The sequence below is a fragment of the Stigmatopora argus genome, chromosome 18 (assembly GCF_051989625.1).
Source record: "Stigmatopora argus isolate UIUO_Sarg chromosome 18, RoL_Sarg_1.0, whole genome shotgun sequence".
Taxonomy (NCBI): domain Eukaryota; kingdom Metazoa; phylum Chordata; class Actinopteri; order Syngnathiformes; family Syngnathidae; genus Stigmatopora; species Stigmatopora argus.
The window spans coordinates 7,081,876-7,104,785 of record NC_135404.1 but is presented as its reverse complement, the minus strand read 5'-3'; the positions used below and the strand labels follow the sequence as shown (position 1 = coordinate 7,104,785).

The 22,910-nt window shown below is 40.3% G+C and overlaps 1 protein-coding gene across 3 annotated transcripts in view; it reads right to left on the bottom strand.

Moving 5' to 3' along the window:
* LOC144092837 (thyroid hormone receptor alpha-B) overlaps window positions 1-22,674 on the bottom strand; it is a 72,054-nt gene extending 49,380 nt beyond the window's left edge. For 2 of the 3 annotated variants that reach the window (XM_077625961.1, XM_077625965.1), the window contains exon 1: window positions 22,333-22,674. The gene's annotated coding sequence lies outside the window, so the exon portion shown is untranslated. Of the gene's footprint in view, window positions 1-8,820; window positions 8,868-22,332 lie in introns of those variants that run through there. The other variant, XM_077625964.1, reaches the window with a different exon arrangement.
* Window positions 22,675-22,910: the final 236 nt, after the last annotated feature.

Genomic DNA, 22,910 nt, shown 5'->3' with positions numbered 1-22,910 from the left:
ATTCTGAAAAATCACAGGATTCCTTAAAGTGAATTCTTTAGAAAAGTATTAGAATGAATCAACATGTCTACAGTGTTATAGCTGGAGGTTTCAGGCACTATGAAATATAAGCATCTTATCCAAAACCTTGATAAGAACGGTAACTCCCCAAAGGGCCACTAACTATGGTCAAAGGGTAATTAACCGAGGTTGTAAGAAGGCGTATTTGTCACATGGACGCAAAGTTTTCAGAAAGAATATATTAAAAATGCAATGTTTGCACTACAGGGCGTCCAACTGTATCCAACAAAATATTAAATTTCACTAAACAAAAAGAGAAACCCATTGGCTGCCAACCTAGGTACAGTTAAGTACATATAGTTTTAGCATAGTACGTGGTGGGTAAGAAAAAGAAACGGACGTCCAGTCCAAACCCCCACCTCAGAAACGTACGGGTTTGAGTGCAAAAAAAAGCCCAATTATGACATTTTTTACAAGCTTTCATCTTATTTCAGCAGGTACTTAACTAATTTTCTGAACGAGAAAGTGAATTAGAAATTCAGTGGAAGTCCAAACAGACGTATCTCAAGCCTAAGTTATTGGAAAAGTCGATTTCTGTTAGTCTGAATGTGGTCACAAGAAGCCCGTTACAGTTTCAAGGTAGAAGAAAATGAAAAGCACATTTGAACTTCTGGTTTGATTCTGAAGGCATTCTAATTGGAAACATGCAGAGGTTTCTTGGAGAAGGGCTTCAGAAGAGGCTGTGTTCTTCCCAAACCGGTCGCTAATGTTTACCTTATGCCTGTATTGGCGACATCATGAATAGAACATCTACAAAGAAGTATGACGTCAATAATCTCATTGAAATTATTTATGCATGGAGCGGTCATGTGGTTGTAGTAATGGAATGTTTTGAAATGAGGATTTTACGTCATGTCACCTGGGATAACATAGCATTAGGTGTCAAACACCATTTTTTACGCGCTACATCAGAAATCTTTCAGTCGACCTTTTTTTCCATTTTTTTTCGTTTTATTTCTTTTTCATTTTCATTTTTTTCTAAAGTAAATACAATTGGGTTGTTTTGTTTCATTTTAAAACATGAAACTGTAAATACTGTGATTGAATGGCAATCAATATATACATATATATATACACGTGTACATGGAATACATATGTATATATACATCTATACTTATACATATACATATAGATATGTATATACATATATTGTATATATATGTATGTATATATGTATATATACACATATACAGAGATACATACATAGATATATACATACATATATATACATATATATATACACATATACATATATATATACATATATATACATACACATACATATATATATACATATATATACACACATATATATATATATATATTGGCAGGCAATATATATATATACATATATATATACACATACATACACATACATATATACACATATACATATATATATATACATACATACATACATACACACACACATACACACATACATATATATATATATATACATACATACATACATACACACACACATACACACATACATATATATATATATATTTAGTATACATATATATGTATATATACATATTTACATAGATGTATATAAAATACATAAATATTTATTTTAAAACTCCAACTCAAGCAAATTTTCCCAACACCTCGGCCTTTGCCAAATGTGGCAGGAGTGTTTATTTGCTCGTGAGTGAATCAGAAATCGCACGCATGACATCATCCTGAAAAATTCTCTCGTTGTTCTCCATTCAACCAGCTCTACAAAAAGCTCAATCCTTTCTATCGAACCTCATCTAACGGATGGGTCACCCAACGCTGAACACGTGCCGCCTTGATGACTCGCTAGTAAACAAAGTGGACGGCTGCGAGTCACTCAAGCCAAATATTCACAGCTGATCAGCGCCAGGCTTGTTTTTGGGCCAACTCCTACTAGCTTCCTCTCTCTCTCTTGCTCGCTCACTCACTCACTCAGAAACAGGCCACAGACGCATGGCAGGGTTGGAAGACCTTGGCAGGTTGACAAGCAGCAGGAGAAGTGGCTACGCTAAATCCCGAGCTATGTCAATACTGCTGAGTCTACGGCTGGGATCATTCGCTGCTAGCCTCTTCCAGGTCAAATGGATTGGACGCCTATCAATGCCAATGGCAGTCAATGAATAAAGTTTAGTAACATGACTATAATTACTAGGCGGTCAAATCTAGGTCAAATAATCAGTTGAATTTGGGTTATTGGGGTCAAAGGTCACAGAGGTCAGAAAATACATTTTACGGGAACTTGTTTCATACCTAACTCTTTCAGCGCCATTGACAATTATTAATGTCCAATCCAGTTAGAAATTCCATAAAAAGACTACAATTGGGATAACAAAAGATCCAACATTGTTCAACCTCTCAGTTAAAATACATTGAACCATCAACCATGGCAACAAAACGGTTAACTCATAAGCTAACTCATTCACTGCCAGATTTCCCTGCTCAATGAATGAGTTAAATCCGATTTTCCGAAATGAAAAGCTTTAATTATTCCTTGGCCTTTTGATATTTTCTTCTTGGGCGCACCAAAAATGAACCCATTTATAATTCAACTTTTTTTTTAGCCTTTAATTAAAAAAGGCCTCTCAAAGGACATCCCAGTCCCACATTTGACATAGATAAATGGCATCCCCTGATCTAAACCCCATCAGTAATCCTTTTCTTGTCAAGAAGTGAATGTGGTTGCTTTATAAAGACACAATATAAGATTGTAAATCTACTCCAAGTATCTTTTAAAAAATTCTCCAAGGATGAAAATTGAGGCTGCAAATGCCACACATCAATCAATCAATCCTTCACACTTGAACGTCAAGTCAACAAACCACACTTGGTAAGATAAAGACGGACAAAAAGTCTAGTTTAGAAGATAAATGAGCGATGGGAATATCTCTACATATAAACAGGTTGGCGGTCCAGCTGGCTTGGCGACAAACGGGAGGAGAAAATCTCCACTATCGTCTCACCCGCTCTGATGGCGGCGAGCCAATCCTCGGTTATGCCGCTGGACATCTGTTGTCATCTGTATGCATACACCCCTAACCGGGAAAACTATTAAACCCATTTCCTGTTCTTCTTTGTCTAAATAACTAATTAAATAGCGATGCGTTTTGCGTACGTGAGCAAGTGCTGGCCTGATTTAATTCCAAGTTAACATCGGAGACGGTGAAATTTAGGTAAAAATGACATGGGATGATTGCCAATGCGTTTAGAGCGATGGCTTTTAACAACAGGTGAAACGATTCGTCATATAATTCTGTGGCAAAGAAAAATAACGTTGAAATACCGTGAATTGATCTTTCGTGGGGATCGTTTTTCTACACGGACTAATGTTACCGCAGTCTCACGCTGTCAAAATAAGAGGAAGACGGGAAGAAAGAGTGCGTGAACGATGGGGAATGTCCTAAATTTGAACAAACAGTAACCAAAACAAACATTCATATATCAATTAAGTTGTTTGTCGTGCCGTACAACTGTTATTATTATTGTGTATTGTCTTTCACAAACTCCAAGCATAGGTTATATATTTGGTTCTGTATGTTTGTGTTCAAGATAACTCAAGAACGAATAAGGGGGTTATTATTCAACTTGCAGGATATGTTTGTAATAGGAAAAAGATGCAATTCCATTTTTGGTTGAAGCGGTTAAAGTTCATGAGTCAGAAAAGGCTCAATTCAAGAAAGAAGACAGAAAAGAAACGAAACATTGCGATGACAACGCAGCCACCAGCATAACATTCATTTTCTGAACCGCTTATCCTCACAGGGGTCGCAGGGGGTGCTGGAGCCTATCCTAGCTGACTGTTTTCGGAAGCACACCTGTGTTTGAGTAATTCTTTGAAATCTGTTCTGCTCTGGCGTATGTCACGCTGCTTATACGAACTATTTTCTGAACCATTGACAATCATGTGGCTGCTTTCATCCTTTTGCTTTGAATTTAAACGAGTTAATCAGGAGAAGAGCTTCCACTTAATTGACTCGGGAGTATCGCCAGCCAATAAACATGCTGCCCACCCCTTCCCAGTTCAATAAGCACTTTCATACTCAAAGCCAGTTTAATAGACGGGCTAATCGGAAAAATAATCGATGGTAGCAATCTCATACAATAAACACATGCTAGATCACAGGAAGAAAAAAACCCTCAATCAAAGCACTGTTTTGCTTTTCATCTTCCCAAATTCACCTCCGAGCTGTCAAAGTCGGCCCCAAATTGGCCCCCCTGGCACTTTAACTATAATTCACAAGCACCCAATCCCTCACATAAGAACACACAAACATGCACACACATTTGTGCTCCCTGTGCACACAGCACTCCCAATGTTCCCATTTGGAATTCCACCAAACCCACCCCTTCACACGAACGCACATACACACTCACACACTTGTTGTTGTTACCATAGCAACTCAGTATGCATGTTCTTACAGGCACGCATACACATGGAGTCATTCCATACTTGCCACATTCCCTCTTTTCTCTCCGCACTTCCTTTCCCTTCTCTTACAGAGTTCCACCAGGAATGTTGGCAGCACTTCAAGAATCTTAAATCACCCCGAGCTATTGCCTTGACACACCGAATTAAGCCCCCTCGCTACATGTGTGTCAGCCCTTACTGTATCGAGGGTTGACACAATTAATCAGCTGATTGATTACCAAACTAGTCAATCATTTCAAGACATTATTGACCTAAAAATAGTCCAAATCCTATTTTTGGAGCTGTTTTTTTTTATTAAAAACGACTATTTTTGAAGTCCCCCCAAAACTTTCAAAAGGATAAAACAGATTTTATTATGGCCCCCCCAAAAAATTCTAAAGGGAATGAATATAAAATCTATAAAAATACATTTTTAAAGAACAGAGAATATTTTACACGTTTGTTTTTTTATTACGGTGAACCCATTTATTACTATGAACGTCACGTGGAATCGCCGCCAATAAAATTCTAAAGGGAATGAATATAAAATCTATAAAAATACATTTTTAAAGAACAGAGAATATTTTACACGTTTATTTTTGTATTACGGCGAACCCATTTACGACTATGAACGTCACGTGGAGAAGAAGACAGCTTTTTTTGATCATGTCATAACGTAGTAAAACATTTGGAACAAATAAACGATACATTTGGCGTGCTTCCTCCATTTCCAACATATAAAAACAACCTTTGATGTTTCTGCAAAAACGGCAAACAAAACAAAATTACTGTGTATAAAGGAAGGGGGGAAAAAGCACATGGCTCTTTGGCATCGCAACAACAATTGTGTCTGTCTATACCAGTCCCTCAAGTTATTATTGTAAATAAAAACCGGTTATAATCATTTTCAAGCAAGAGGCTTCTCTCCGTAGATCCCCTTTATCTAACAAGCCGGATCACAAGATTGCAAATGAGATTCTCTGCACAAAACAAAAGAATATCTTGTTCTCCCCGTGCCTGTTCTTTTCTTTAACGGCACGACGCGTCTTCGGCGTGCCGCGACCCGGGCTTAGCAGGAGCGCTTAGCCTCCGGCTGCATCTTCAAACGTCAACCGGCCTGGTGGGTCTGTTTCAAAGCCGCTGCAGCAGAAGCAGCAGCTTCTCTCTTCTTCTTCTTCCCTTTCCTGGTTAACAGTGCCAGCTATTTATAGCCGCTCCACTGCAGCAGCCTCAGTAGAGGATAGTATGTCCCACACAGTACGGGCCTCTCCTGACCGCATTCCCTGGCAGGCCCCACGCTTTGACTGCTGCGTAAACAAGCGACGCCGCGTCCCTAGTCAGCATTTTCTTGCCAGCTCCTCCCCCGTCCCATCAATAACGTTAAGACAGGTATTCAAATCCCCCGAGGTTCGGAGGTCGTACGGAGACTTTGCAATAAAAGATCAACATGAATGAGTGTTCAAGCTTGCAAATATGGAGAGAAATCTTTAACCTTTAGACGAGCAAGGTAGCGGCCACATGCTTTAGCTTGCTTAACACTTTAATGCTGCAAGTAGATGTGCAGTTTTGGAGTTAAGATGGATTTTTTTTGTCATCAATTTTGACTACCATACATCTCACATGTTGGGATAAGATCTTAAATGCTAAGCAACTGAGCACCACGGAGTGTCTGGCCAACATTTGGGAATAAATTGGATTAGATCGAAGAAGTGCAATTTCAAACCAAAAGGCCCCCCAAAAAAAAAAAAAAATGTATATACATATATGTATATGTCTATATATGTCTATATATATATAGACATATACATATATGTATATACATATTTTTGGGGGCCTTTTGGTTTGAAATCGCACGTCTATATATATGTATATATATACATATATACATACATACAGACACACATATATATACACACACACATACATATATATATATATATGTCTACCGTATTTCCACGACTATAAGGCGCACTTAAAGTACATTACATTTTCTCCAAAATAGACAGGGCGCCTTATAATCCAGTGTGTTTTATATATGGAAAAAAATTTAAATGTGTCATTCATTGAGGGTGCGCCTTATAATGTGGTGCGCCTTATAGTCGTGAAAATACGGTGCGTGTGGGTGTGTATGTATATATATATATATATATATATATATATATATATATATATATATATATATATATATATGTATGTATATATATATTTGGACTGGGAGTATGTAAAATAAAATAGAAACATCACAAACAGATGTTATTTTTTATGACGACTAACGTATCCAGTCTATTTGAACTGGGAGTGTCCGCACAGTAAAAAAAAAAAAAAAAAAACTCACAAAACCGCATTTCCCCGGTTCAGAATGCAAATGCTGCGGTTACGATGATCAATGTTATTGTGCGCTCCAAGCATGCATAGCTCGCCCATGTAAAAGCTTATTAGTGGCACTCATTGAAATGTCAGCGTCGCAAAAGGAGAGAGTAATTATAATAGTTCAAACAAGCTGGAATTTTTCTGCTTGAATGTCACTTGCATCGCTACAAAGACCGTCTGGAATAAGGCCAGGCAAAATTAGGTTAAAATTACATTTTCAGCTGCCATACAAAATATATATTTATAAACGATTGCATCCATTAGAAGGCAGACAGCACTTGGAAAGTGGAAAATGGGACTTTTATGCAATGTCAAATTGTCCTCTCCTTATTAAACTTGTCACGTTTACGACCAAAGGCTGTAAAAGGAAAATCTTTTCTTCTTTAAAATCAACAAAATGTTGTTTGTTCACATTTTACTGTTCTTTGTTGACTGTCGAAGAAAAATCTCCAAGAGCGATTTGAACTCAATCAGGCACTGGCGACCCTGGGGCGGGGGGCACATGCATAGAAATGCCGGCCCAAGGCGACATGGCCCACATACTGTCTACACACAATGCATGCATGCATGAAAAACTCGCTTGTCCGCATTGTCAATAGCGAGAGTGTTGAAATGAATGGTGGCAAAACAACTAAGAAAATGTACTCTTGTTTCCATCCAAACTAGTGAGTCGCCATCATATATTCCAAAGCATCAGGTGTCACTTTCTAAATCATGACTTACAACAAACACATCTTAATTCATTTTCTTTAACTCATTTACTACTAGTAACACAGATAAATGTTCCATCTATTTGAACTGGAGGGCTGGCAGTGAATGAACACTAAAGAGGAATTAAGAATTGAATTTACAGCAGAATGATGAAAAAGTGGCACATTGATTGGACGTGGAAAGAGTTAAAATACAAATGACAGTGTTTCAAACATAGTGTAGGTTGTTAACTCCCATGGACATAATCTAATAAGAGTATTATACAGCTTTCAGTTACAGTCCTTATGGTGTCAGAGTTACTAATTCTATTGCCATTTTGGGACTATGGATGCACATATCGGCAGAATTTTTATTTTCATTCTTCTTTTGGGAACCATTGCACAGAAAATGCTTACTGTTGCTTTATTCTTGTATATTCAATATTTCTGGGGGGGTTGGTGGAAAAGAAGGATTTTTTGTAACGCTGGCTTTTTTTAAAAGATGATTTTATGAAGCCTACGTGATGGATTCAAAGCAATATTTTTCAATAGAACATGGTCTTGTTCTGAGAATAATTGAGTTCAATAGAAAATAGGGACAACGTCAAATTTAATGAATATGCAAATTTACAAGAGCCAAACTAATAGGAGCCATTTCTAGAGCAAATGCATGGGGTGTTTTGATCTACTGGTCAATAACCATTTCCCAATTCTCAATGAAACATAAACATAACAGACTTAAACGTAATTAGAATAGAATGGAAATTGAAGTCAATGTAATTGACAGCTCTTGATCAACCTTTACTTTCAACCTAACCAAATTACTACAACCCTAAACCTAGGCCTAACCTCAACAGCAGCCCTAAAACCTACAGTTAAAATAAACCTTGCAGTTTATGGTTTTGGTCAGAAATAATGACCGCCAATGGAAATGGTTTCCGTGGGTCCGAAAGAGTCAACGAAAGACATTGGCTATGGTTTTTGTGGGTGCTATTTTACAGATTTCCTCACCACTATGCAAGGATTCACTACACATTAGACCACCGCTGTCCGTGACTGTGAAGAAAGAAAATCTTCTAATAATTGCGGCCTTTTCTCCTCCATCTTGAACAACAGATAAGTGTAGTTTATTAGATGCCAGTTTGTCAAGTAAACAATAAGGTTCCAATCAAAACGCTGAAATTAGCTGCCATGTTCCAACCACAACATGCCACCATCCACGTGCATCTAATTAATCCCGCAGACAAGACTGCCCCTCCTTTCCCCTTTCAATTAAGACGTAGACTAACTCACCTCCTGCGTTTTCCCACAGGAGCTCCGGACGAAAGGTTCCGAAAACATGATCGTTTGGCGCGGCGTCTCCGCGGACGGGAGCGCGACTCGGGGTTTAGCGTCGGCGGATACAGATCGTGGCGGGGGGTTGCCAAATCCCAGCGGGAAGGCCGCCATGCGGGAAATCCGTTGGGGATGATAGGGGTTCTGTTCTAGTCGTGGACGTCGGCAACACGTGGTTTTCCAGCCCATCCGAAGCGATGCTCCATTTTCTCTACGACCGGCTTAGCGTTAAAAGGCTCAGCAGGCTAATCCTTTAGCCAAATGAAGTGTCTAACCTGAGGCTTAGACTGCCCCCAGCAACCGGGGGGCTTTAATTGTCGCTACACACCTCGCACCGGTTGAGCAAAACCAGAGCAGTTTGTCAAAACCGCCGACCTCGACACCTTAACGAGCTACGCCAGTCAGTCATTATGTCACAGCTGTCAAAAGATGATATTCATATATGTACTAAAAGTCATGTTAAGTTCAAGCAAATCTCTGCACCATGAGAATCCCACAAAGACTTTACAAGCGCCGAGATATTTTCCGAGCGTCACGTTTAAAGTTTACAACCCGGCCGAGCAATTGAATTACTCCAGACTCTGGTTTACTGGAAGTCTGCGCCAGTCAAGCTCAAGGCGGCCGACAGATGAGACATGACAGGCAGCGTGTCACATGAGATGCCTAAATGTCTATATTTTTATGAGATTTCAGGGAAAGTCAAACAGATTCAAGCCGGGATGCGCAACGAGGACTCGTTGCCGTTTGAAGGTCGACTGCGAAAACCGTGGCGTGAAAATGTTGACAGTTCATGTTAGCATCTAGAATAAGATTAGATACAGGTAGAGAGGACTTCTATGATATGGAATAAAATTCCGTTTGAGGTCATGTTGGACGCCATTGATGGTGATAGAGGTGAAATTAATTTCTACTGGGCAGGGCCAATCAAAATGCACTGGACATTATGCGCTGCCAATGGGTTGAATAAAGTACAGTGGTACCTCGTAATATGAGTACCCCGACATACGAGCTTTTCGAGATACGAGACAAATTTCGAGATACGAGAAAGCCAGGTGGCCAAGACATGAGAGGCAGTTTATGATTTTAGCGCACTGTCTTTTTTGCCGCATCTCTTTCGTGTATAACAGATATCTACGAACACTGGGCGCAGCGTTGCATTTTTTTCAGTGTTTTTTTTCCCGTCATTCAGCGCGAATGGCGGAGCGATCGCTATTACGAGGAGTATATATTACTTCTTGTTGGCAAAAGGTCGTGCGTTATCCTATTGTGAGGATGTGTGCATCATTTTCGGAAAATTTTGAAGGGAATACAAACTCAAACAACCCTCGATATTGACTGAAAGTCAGTGTGGAGGCAAAAAGAGCCAACCCGGCCTGAAGAATGGTATACAAATTTAAAACAAAATTAGAATTAAGTTTAGTATTAGGTTAGATTACATTTATTTTTGAGTGTGTCTGCATCGTAATCCAAGTTCATTTAAATTTGTTTATGTTATATAATGATTCACCGGTGCGAAAAAGGCTCCCCAACAACTAATCGATGATCTGACGAACAGGCTATTTTGACACAGTTGTTGATAACTGAAAATATATATATTTTTGTTTTATAATGTTGTAAAATTTAAAATAAAAGCTAGACTCTGTTCATCCCGAAAAAAAACCGAGAAATGACGCCTACCCAAATTAGGATCCTGTTTTTTTTTGAGTCGCCCTGTATTTAAAAAAAATGCTGACGTAAAAGTGTTTCATATCCTCTTTTTCCTGCCTCTTAATGCCAATTATTTTACTTTTGTGTATGTTTAAGTATGACTGCTTCGTTGACTCATCCCAAAAATCATCGGCAATTGAGCGAAATAACGGCCCTGCTTAAAAGTACATTTGCTTTAGCCCTACAAATCTAAAAATTCAAACCACGGTGGCCTTTGGGGCTAATGGCGTCATCGCCATAAGAAGCAATAGATCATCTTTTGACATCACTTCTGCCGTTCGCGCTGTCAAGCCTTCAATTGTCCAAAGTCACTGAAGCACCGCGCGAGCTCCTCCGTCATTCGGCGTACTTCATCTGTTTACGTGACGCCGCCTGTAGCCGTCAATGTGTCGCTTGTTCCCCTCCGCCGCCTGCTTTCAAGCGTAAAACGGACGTCGTTTGGAATACACGGACCTCCTGTTTTTTGTTTAATATTTGAGCTGAGCAGATGGTCACCACATTGCACTGATGCCACAACTTTGTTTGGCTGGACCAGTCAAGACTTTCAAGTAATCAAGCTGTTTTAAGTTCCACAAATTTTGAAGGGCGTGACTATAAACAGCGCCAGATAAATGTTCAAACATGTATTTATGTGGAGCCATAAGATAAATGCTAGACAAAGTAACATCCATTTATCTACGTCCGAGGAGTGACGTTTGACTGCCAACTGACAAGTTGGGTTATACTTTTGACACCAGTCTGGCTAAGTACAGGGTGCGAGTATTTTTACCACCGCTTCACATATTAGTGACCGGGACGCGGCGGCGTGCGTGCGCTCCATCACTCGGCGTTTTTTCAAGCATCTCCGAAACCACAAACGTCAAAATCTGCAGGATGCCTCGCAGTTTCACCGCGGAAAGGATCATCCGTTGCCGAGTTTTTTTTATTTTTTATTTTGTGTGACAGCTACTGTGAACGATGTGGAAAAGAAGCGGCCTTGGAGCAAATCGTAGGGTAGGAAAAAAACATTTGTGGCAAAAGTACTTGACTTGAAAGGGTTCAAATTGCAAACACTTCCCCGCTTTGCCGCGACAGAAGTTGGCAGCCAAGTTAAATACTGACGCACCACGTGGACGAGCGTAGATTGGGCAAGCAATGAAAGGATTAGGCCGATAAAAAGCTCCAGGTTACAGATACAGTACTTGGCAATGGCTGATTTTACAGGTTAGTTGTAGTTCAGTAAATGAAAGTCGGTCAGTAATGATATCATGCACTGTATATTAAAAGGCTACCATGAGATGACACTTTTTATCAACAAATACGACACCATAGCCACACTATGATAGATTCTGAAATGACTAATAATGTTGGCTTGTGTTTAAACCACGGCTGTACAATGATTCCGTTCTTTTAATCGGATTTAATCAAACTAATTCCTAAGGATTAATAGTGATGTTAATAGTCCGATAATAGTAAGTAGTATATAGCAAAGTTTTTTTTAAATGTATTCTATCAATAGCATTTGTTGGGCAGGTATTTACTTTATTTTTTTAAAGGATAGCATCATAAAATGAGCGCGAATCTGAAACTTCACCAATTTATTGCCCTCAAATGACGCTAGATGTCCAATTTATTCAAACAGGGAGGGATGGCAGTGAATGCTGATGTTTCAATGCTATTGACGGTGTTATATATCCAATTCATTTAGACTGGGAGCGCTCATTAGGAAACAAATGATAGGAAAAAATGAATTTGTTTAAAATTAAAAGGAAAATGTGCATGTGTAAAGTAAAAAATATTTGGCTAAAAACGTTTTCTTTCATGACATGAGGGGAAAAAATAAACGAGGTTAAGCGAGAGAAATTTTACAGTAAAATCCACGTCGCACTGTTAGCAGTTGCATCCCCTCCTTGCTAGAAAAGAATGCGACTCAAATTACTTGCCGTCATAAATCAGCAGTCAGCTCAAGTATTCAAGCATTGTTCTATTGCGGTTTGTCTGTTTAGTCTCTTTCCATTCCAACGAACCTGCTGCATTTTTCGATAAACATTTTATCTAAACAACCAGAGAGAGAATTTATATCAATATTCAGAAAGTGTTTCAGTCTTTAACGGTTACAATGTAAAATACAGCTGTCACTGATGCCAATAAGCGTCCAATCGATCCAATTAAACCAGGGTTGAGTTCATTTCACTTATCATTTTAGGTTACTTATAGGTCACTTCCCATAAATTTTGGATCATTTCCTATTGATTTTGGGGGAATTTCTAAATTACATCCTTCTCATTGGTCGCTATATGTTGATTTTTTTTTATTCCTCCCTGTTGTTTTGTGGCATTTTAAGGTACCTTGTTAACTTATCTGTATTTTACGGCGCCTATTTTGACCATGGGGGTGAAAGAACGCCTCGGACTGCTGGTATGAAATTTAGCAAAGTGTATTAGTTCACGCAATCCATCACACAACTCATGACTCGTGTCTAAAAAAAAAAAAAAGTAAATACATTTTTAAAAGGCGTATGATGCTGTATGTACAGCTACAAAGGGCCTGTTGGGCAGAAACGGGGGGCCAGATGCAGCCCGCGGGCCGTACGTTTGACACCACTGAATTCAACGAAAGACGGCGTTAGTTAGTTTTGAAAAATACCTCCAAATCTTTTTTGCTGGACGTCTTGTTGACACATTAATCATCAGTTTGGCACGAGCGTGGGCGAGTCTGCGTATCGTTTAAATCTCTATCAATAAACCGGCGTGTTCATTAGCGCGCCACTTTCATTGGGGATGAAAGCGGTCGGATTTGCATTTTATAGCCCTTTGCAAACTCACGGAAAAAAGCCGGTTTGAACGCGCCAATAATCCAGCGTGAGTCGCTTTCGCCGCAATCTGCTTGTTTGCCGAGTTGAAAGGCTGGCCCCCTCGTTGACTGGCGGCGGCGCTGCGAGCGAGCCGATGCGGGGGATCGATCGGACCGGGCCGAGGAGGTCTCGTCTCCGCGGGCTAGCCGAGCGGAACCGCCGTGGATATGTGCAGCCACGATTGTCGTGATGTGAGGGACATATCTTGCACGGTTGACCCACTTTCTCTGCTTATTTTTTTTTCTCTTTTACCAGCAATAGCTGCATATGGATTCATACGCAGATTTACTATTTTGGCTTTTTAAATAATATGAATTTATTATTTCTGAATTAGAGCTGCCACTATGAATTGACTAATCCAGGCCAATGAACCAACAACTATTGCTATAGTTGATTCATCATTTTGAGACAGTTTAGCTACAGATGATGTTTTTTTAGGCGGTCAATTGTTATTATTGTCGATCTTTCTATTAATTATTTAATTGAAAAATGTGTAAAAAGTCTCTTCTGATCTCTAATTATTTTATTTCAATTGTATTTTAATAAAGGAGTGGTCGTGCGTTATCCTATTGTGAGGACATTTGTGTGCATCATTTTCGGAATATTTTGAAGGGAATACAACAGCAAATAATCCTCGAGATTGACTGAAAGTCAGTGAGGAGGCGGGGCAAAAAGAGCCAACCCAGGAGAAGAAAGGTATCAAAATGTCAAACAAAATTAGAATTAAGTTTAGTGTTAGGTTCGATTAAACTTATTTTTGAGTGTCTGCATCGTAATCCAAGTTCATTCAAATTTGTTTATGTTATGTTACGAGTGCGTTGCCATGCAAAAAGCCCCCCCCCCCCCTTTTAGTAATATTAAACCACTAGTCATGTGTTACTTTGTTAATAGATGGCGAATTAGAACAAATAAAACATTTTTTCCAATTCAATATCCTGTTTTTGGTGTTTTTTCAGAGGCTTGGAACAAATTAATTTGTTTTTAGTTCATTTCAATGGGAAACGTTCGTTTGAGTTACGAGAAAATCAACATACGAGCTCAGTTCTGGAACGAATTAAGCTCGTATCTCGAGGTACCAATATATATATATTCTTTTCCTTGATATGTATTTTCAGGGGAAAGGCAAGGTCAGCTTTGGTCAAGCAATGTAATCAGCCGGGCGAAAGAATGTGCCTGCCTACCGCACATGCATATATCTATAAATGTACAGTACGTATGGGGGAGGAGAAGGCGGGGCCAGGCAATGGAGTGCAAACAATGACCTCTCACAAGCAGGCGCAGAAAGGACAAAAAGACACTTTGCTCTAAATGACAGCGGAGCACAAAAGCGCAGAGCAGGAAAGTAATAAGTTTTGCACCCGAGTCCACCCTGTAATGTTATTTGTTGCTCATCCCAAGCAATGATGCGCTCAAATTTGTCTATTGTGGAACAGTGAAAGAAAAAAAAAGCGAATAAATGGAGGCTTTCATGAGAGATGAGCAAGTGTGATGTCAGATCAAATGTCGGATAAACGAAAAAGGCAAAATGGTCAACTTTATGGTTAAATTCAGTGACTGATGAAGCCTCGAGGAATTTTTAGCTTTAAATCCTTAAGTCATCGGGCACATTTTAATCTATAGCAAAAAATATATGCGAGATTAAGATTACTTTCAAGCGGAAACCATTGTATGAAGAATCAAATCAAGCCGAGCGAGACAATGGTAAAGAAACGTGAAGGGGTAAAGTCCGACGTTAGCGTGGGTGCAGTTTGCCCACGATCAGGTTTCATGGTGTGTGGAGCTCAGCTCGCGCGTTTCCGAAAAGGCACGTTCTGTAATCAAGCGTTCAGTTTGTGCAGCACTTTATCGGCGTTATGACAACAAATAGGAGCAGCTGCCGTATCAGTAAATCCCTCTACACTCGCTCACCGTTAAGTTAGCGGCGTCCCCAAGTGACGCCACCAGGTGGACATGAAAAGATGGTGTTTCCTTTTTTTCTTACTTTTGTTAATTATTGTCAAAATGACCCACAATTCTCCAAAGCACAACACTACACTCTTAAAGGCCTAATTAGAAAATGAATTGTTGTGTGCAGTTAAGCTTTGTTGACAAAATCAGGATTTAATTATCTTTTTTTTTTCGTCTTGGGGGTGAGTGGCAATGGGAAGTGTATTTATTTGGATTATTTGCTTATTTCACACTGCAAGATTAGTAAATTCCCCTTTCAGGACACAATAGAGCGTGACGCGCCACACGAGTGCAGATCCGTAGAATTACTGCGCTTTGCTTTTATTAGCGCTTGATTTGGAAGGGGAAGCAATCTGCATTATTACCTCGCTGATCTGTCTTAATGACTCTAGCGATAAATTATTTTATATGTAAAAGGGGACGCGGGAAACCTTTTTCGGAAGTCTGAATTTACGTCAATGGATCTTTAACATATTGGCTGCTATTGATATTCATATTTCATGGTGGGTGAAGACAAATTTCAAATTTTGTGACACTTTTCCTACAAAAATAAAGCTCAATAGTATCTGAGATTCCCTTTTTAATTGTTAATTCTTCCATATTTAATCAACCGGCAAAAAAGTGACACCCATACTATGTAGTAAATATCTAGTATCCATGCAAATAACTTATTACTATTTCAATTTCTTGACTAAAAATATGTATCTTGTCTGCTGGTTGGACTATTGAATATATGGTGATTGGAGAATGACATACCATTTAACAGGGCAGTATGGTGGAAAATCGAATTTCAGGTTACTTATAATGGTGATAGACAAACCAGACTTGCTCTAAAAATGTGTTTTTACATTAACCGGACAGCAAAATGTATGACGCTGAAACTATGGAAAGACATCAACGACCTTGGTTCTGTTGCAACGACTCGAATGTTATTTATTAATAAAATACTTCATTCGCTGCCATTGATGCCGATGGACGCCCAATCCATTTGGACTTAATTTCTATTGCTGATTTGTGTATACGTTTAAATCCCTAACTTGTTTTCCATGTGGAAATGTGATATCCCCATTAATAGCAGGATTTCAATTGTGAGTCAGATCATTGAAAGTTCAAGAGGTCATTCCTTCCTTCAAGATTACACACTTTAAATGATGACTGAAAAGGGGGGCGGGGCTTCTGTGGGGCCTAAAGCAGCAGCAAAAAAAGGTCAAAGGCAATGACGTCAGAAAAAAACACTATGAAGATTCAGGATGCGCGTATATAATTCCAGCATATTATCGCTAACGGGTTAGCCACATGGAACCATTAATTCCAGCATCATTATTTTAGGCCTCAGCATCGAAGGGGGTGCCTCACACAGTCTGAAATTGTTGTTCCCACTTAAATTTCCTCCCACATGAATGGAATTCCTAGCTTGGCCACGACGCCAAGTGTTTATGACATGCGACAAATTTACAATCCTGGGAAGCCTAAACGACTCTTCACTTTGACTTACAGTGCATCATCGTGGGTAAAGCGGAAACGCACCTGCCGCTGTCTGGCGGGTGTTTTGTTAGCTTTTGAGTGTCAGGGAACATCTGCGTGCCACAATAATAACAAGAAACGACGTGTATCTTCCAGTCCAGTTTGACGCTTGCGGTAGATAACCTCGTGTTGCCGTCGTGCTTATCAGTCGGGGCCCTTAAACGTAACTGCATGCCGCACGTTGGCCTCATTCTTTACCATAAACAAGGACAAACGCAACAGGGGAGATTAACGACGGTGGCTTCGGTTTAGCGGAGATGTTTAACACCAGTAAAGAATGAATGATTAATTAAAATTCTAAATGAGGACAAGAATAGAAACAGTATAGTTATGTAGGACATCAGAACACTGACTCATGATGGCTAAATTTTGAGAATACTTTGAGGAACAATACTAGGTGCTCACAAAAAAATAGCATGTCCTCTGTATTAGTGCTGGGCAATTTGATGTTATATATCACCGAAATATAGATATATATTTTTAAATGGCAGTCCTTTGTTGTTTTGAATCATGTTTGTAAATATAAACATAGCTCTTAAATGTAGCTGAATGGATATAGGTGTCCCTAAACCCACAAACTATCGATATATAACTATAAATACCACCGCATGACACAAGCATGTTGTGCATAATTGAAACTTTTAACTTTTAATGGCTGGTATTGATGGTGATAGACTTCCAATCCATTTGAAATGGATGGGCTGACAGTGAATGATCATGTTTCAGTGCCGTTGCTTGAGATAGATGTCCAATCAATTTGTACTGGGGCAAGGCAGGGTGGCTGTCACGAAAATAGATTGAGTCTATTGCAGTCAATACACTGAGTTCATGTTTTGTTTTTGTTTTTTAAGGTTGTGAACGCACTACTACTACCAATAAAATGGGAAAGCAATGGGAAAGAACAGATAGTAACAAAGTCAAAGTTTGGGCTTTTCTTTTTAAAATAACAATTTCAAAAAATTAAAATTACAGTGAACAGTGAGTTATCGTGAACTAAAATGCCTCATATTGTGGTTGCTATATTGCTCAGCACTACTCTGTACGTTAACTTTTAAACAAATTACACAATATTGTCCCTAAACCAGAGCATTGCACGTCAGGTTTCTTGATATTGTTGGGAAAATCCACATCGCTATCATTACACACCACTTTTGCATGACTTCTATCCTTGCATGGATAAATGGTTCTCTGTACTTTAATCTACCCAGGTTATAGCAGCTTGTTTTAAATGATATATTATATGATACTATTAGGCCGTACCTAATGGAGACAAATTCCGTGTGCACTTAGTGGTTAGGAGAAAATGAGTCGGAGGGTTCATTTTCTAGATAAATAACTAAAATGAACCTATAATGACCTATTTCATACAAACTCGGTAGATTCACTGAATTTTAACATTCTTGGCCATTAAAGATGATCATCATTCTGGAAACTGTAGACCAAGGGTGTCAGACTCGGGTTGGTTCGCGGGCCGCTTTAACGTCAACTCGATTTCATGTGGGCCGGACCATTTTAGATATAATATTTAGATTTTTATTTATTTATAAATGGATTAAAAGAACTGGATTAAAAGCCCTGAATATTCAGTTTTTTTATAGATCTAAAATAATGTTTATTTTAGCTTTTTCATATATTTTAGATTTTACAAAAAAGATTTTTGAACTAAAAACACAGAAAAAATGGATTAAAAAATTACAATTATTGATTTAAAAGGGGGAAAATCAGGAAATTTAATATACATCTATACTCTTCATTTTAATTTGATCCTAAAACAGAAAGTGGGCACTCATGATTTACTTGCCCGGGCCACACAAAATGATGCGGCGGGCCAGATTTGGCCCCCGGGCCGCCACTTTGACACATTTGGTCTATAAGCTATCATAGGATTCTTGAAACAATATTAAAAGATTTTTTGTTTGAATTCATACATCACATAATGTGACGTGAGCAGTGAAATGATAAGTTTTCCTCAAAATGCAACAAGTTTTGGGCATCCATCTTCCCTCAGCAAAATTAACAAGAGTTACACGGCTTTTTTCCAACAACAGCCTTCAATGAAACGCAACGGAATTTTACAAATATAAATGCATACAATCTGAAAACTATTATAGAAACAGCTATTGTTTGGGAAAAAACACACAGCTTCATAGACTTTTAAAAAAATAGTTTGGAAACACCCAAAAGAAACGTGCCGATAATTGTTGCCTAAAAACAAAATGGTAGATTCCCTGCTTCCCTTTGTGACTAACATTTCAAAAGCTTTTGGCGATTCCACTCGTTATAGACAAGCCTACTATTTCATGTTGCTAAGCGAAACCAGCTGCGGGGGGGCCCTATTTTCAAAGAATTGCGGTTGGTACGGCTCATCTGAAGGATGCGGCCAACGATGAAATGGTCCAATAAAATTGAATACAAACTGTCAACAAGTGCACAAAAATGTCGTGTGCTGGCCACAGTACGGACACTCGTCTGGCACTGACAGCTTTAGATGTCCAATCGATTTGGACTGGAAAAGTTGACAGCGATCGCTGGCGAAAGAGTAGACGCCTATCACCGCCAACAGCAGCCATCTCATCTCATCTCAACTCATCTCCCTTCGCTTATCCAAGGTTGGGCCTCGGGACAGCAGCTTTAGCAGGGAAAACCTAGATTTCCTGTTCCCAAGCCACTTCGTCCAGCTCTTCCGGGAGGATCCAAAGCGTTCCGGGAGACATAGTATCCCCAACGTGTCCTCCCGGTAGGAAATGCCTGGAACTCCTCACCAGGGAGGCGTCCAGGAAGCATTCTAAACAGATGCCCGAGCCAACTCATCTGGCTCCTGACCGAGCCTCTCACTTTATCTTTAAGGGAGAATCCAGTCACCCTGCGTTAAAAACTAATTTGCACCTCTTGCATCCAGGATCTTGTTATTTTTGTTCATGACCCACAGGTCGTGACCTTTGATAAGGGTAAGAACGTAGATCGACTGGTAAATAAAGAGCTTCACCTTTCAGATCAGCTCCTTCTTCACCCCCGATGGACCGAATCTGCATCAGTCAGCCAATGAATTCAAAGAAAAAAGGGGGAAAGCCGTCAATCTATTAGACCCATGATGAGCAGAGACATTTGGCTCTTGGCCTTATTCCCCCGCACAAAATGGATTGTATGAAGCCGCCCACAAGCAAACAAGCATATGGGTGCTATAATCTAATTAGGTGAGGGGGAAAACATACACACACAAACGAAAAACGGCATGTGGGAAAGCGCTCGAGGCCTGCCCGTTTCCTACGGGACGAGCAGCAGTCAAATCAGGTCACATTGGCTGTAAACACGCGACTTCATGTCAGATGCAGGATGCATTGTTTGGCTAAATAAACGTACATTAAGCACGAAGACTGAAATGTCCGTAGGGCTTTGAGTATGGAGGAGCAGGAGTGCCAAAAAAATTACATAAATACGTCATTTAAGATGTTATAAAATGTTATTTCAGTATTATTTTCAACATTTCAAGATTTATTCAATATATTTAATTTACATATATTTATTACATTTTTATTCATTATTTTCTAGTTCATTTCCATTTAGATTTACATCAATTTATTTATTTCAATCTATAATAATTTCTATCAACATTTATTTTTCAATATGTGACCAAATTCAATGGCTAGACCAGGCCGCGTTAACGTCAATTTGATTTCATGTGGGCCGGACCATTTTAGATATAATATTTTTTTAAACATATTTATAAATGGATTAAAAGAATTGGATTAAAATCCCTGAATATTCAGTTTTTTATAGATCTAAAACAATGTTAATTTTAGCTTTTTTAAATATATTTTTAGATTTTACAAAATGATTTTTGAACTAAAAACACGGAAAAAAATGGATTAAAAAATTACAATTATTGATTTAAAAGGGGGAAAATCAGGAAATGTAGTATACATCTATACTTTACATTTTAATTGGATCCTAAAACAGAAAGTCGGCACTCATGATTTACTTTCCCGGGCCACACAAAATAATGCGGCGGGCCAGATTTGGCCCCCGGGCCGCCACTTTGACACAGGTGGGCTAGACGATAAAAATACCTAAATGAAGAAAAACAAACGCAGCTATGTGAGCCACTACACTATATGACTGACCGACTTTCAGTTTATCCCCTTTGGGTATCTCCAAAAAGTTCCTCTATAAAACCATAATAACCAAAACCTGGTTTTCACTGCAAGCGTCACGTGCCACAAAACATCCAGAAATTCCAAATGATGTCAAACGCTCCATGGAGAATTCAAATGGACCTTAGTTAAACTGATTTACTGACAATCATAGACATACAATCAAATAATCTTATTTTAACCCATCAGATTCTGCACTCCGTCCGTCATGGACCGTGATCTTTAAAATTTTAGCCAACGATGAGGTAATGGTTTAGCTGGCATGGACGGCAATAGTCGTCCATACCATTCGGCGTGGAGGATACCAGACAATACCAATTTAGTGAAAGCTTAAGTTTGGCTCCCACCCAAATGCTTTTACAAGAATTCCTTCCAATCCAAATGGATTGGACGCCCATCGCCCTCAATACAAAAGTGTAATTTTGATCACTGCTACCTTATGTATAATTCAACTGTTTGGAAAATGAAGCAGGTGTCCCGTTTTCCCTAAGACAAATCTGACATCATTACACATCCGAGCAGAAGAGCAAAGTCAAGGTTATATAAGTGCGTTCCATGTTTCAGAACACCGGACCATCGCTGCCCTGGCAAGGAGTGACTGGAGGGGATGGAGGAGGGGTGTAAGAACGAACCAAGGAAAACAGCGAGGAGGAAAGGCACATAACCGAGAGGGGGGGAAAAGCGAGAGGCCCTGCTGGGGTGCTGGGAAAAAGCGAGGAAGGTCAGCCGGGGGGCCCGAAGGAGGCATGGACATGTAGGCGAGAGGATGCGAAACGGGTCAGGCAGGGTTCCCCCGACGTAAACGGAGAACCACTGTACGGGACTCCTGCTGATTTTCACAGCAGAACCTCTGCACACAAGCCAAAACATTTTCCCACTTGAAGAGCATGCAGATGAGTGAAAGGGGGTGTGTGGTGTTGGCGCATGCGCGGTGAACGCCACACCGGGACTGTTTTTCCCCCGATATCGGTCGGGGAGTCCAGCTGACCACCGGCGGAGGAATGTGGAGACGACTGACGTGTGGCCGTCAAACAGCCGCTAATGCAAGCCTGAGCGGCGGATAGAGATGGCTCGGGAGACCGCTGAGTGATTAGTGACACGCGGGTCGATAGTGGGCAAGGGGGGTGGGGTGGGTGTTACATTTCATCACGCAGATCGGAGGGACACGGGTGCTTCATTAGGCTGAAATGATCGCTATTGATCGGAGGGAGCGGGGCGAGCATACGCTTGACTGTTTTTGCACGCGCACGCGGGAAAAGCGTCATCGGGGAGGGAGACAAGCTCTCATCTGTCAAAGGCAAAGCTTACCGTGGTCAGGACGCCGGCGGGGGCGGTCCGTCCGTCCGGCGCTTGGTCCGAGTCGCCGTGCGTGCAGGCGGATCTCCTGCTCCGTTCGGCCACGTCCAAGTGGAGCTAGGCTGCGTGTGTGCGTGCGTGCGCGCGCCCGCCGCCGTCCAACCCAGCTCCTCGCTGTCCGGTCCGCGTCCACGCGGCTTGGAATGGGGAGGGGGGGGAAAGAAGAAAAAAAAATTAGGTCCTGCTTGGGTCGCTGGACTTTGTTGCTTTTCCGGCTTCCCGCACGCTTTGCTCGCCGACTTGCTTGCGACGCTAGAGTGGGGCACACGGAGGCACACAGATCGGATCGTGGACGCGGCGGTTGGCTCCGCCCTCGTGCACGCGTGGTTGTGAGATAAAACAAGCGAGCTCCCTCTACAGGAGGCTTAGATCAATCAAGTTTAAATGGTGCCAAAAAAAATACGTTTATTTCAGCGCCCTTGACGGACACTGACGTCCAATCCATTTTGACTGGGAGAGGCTGGCAGGGATTACTTGCTGCTAGGCCTCCTAATTAAAGAGGATTGGACGTCTATCCGCTTCAATGGCAG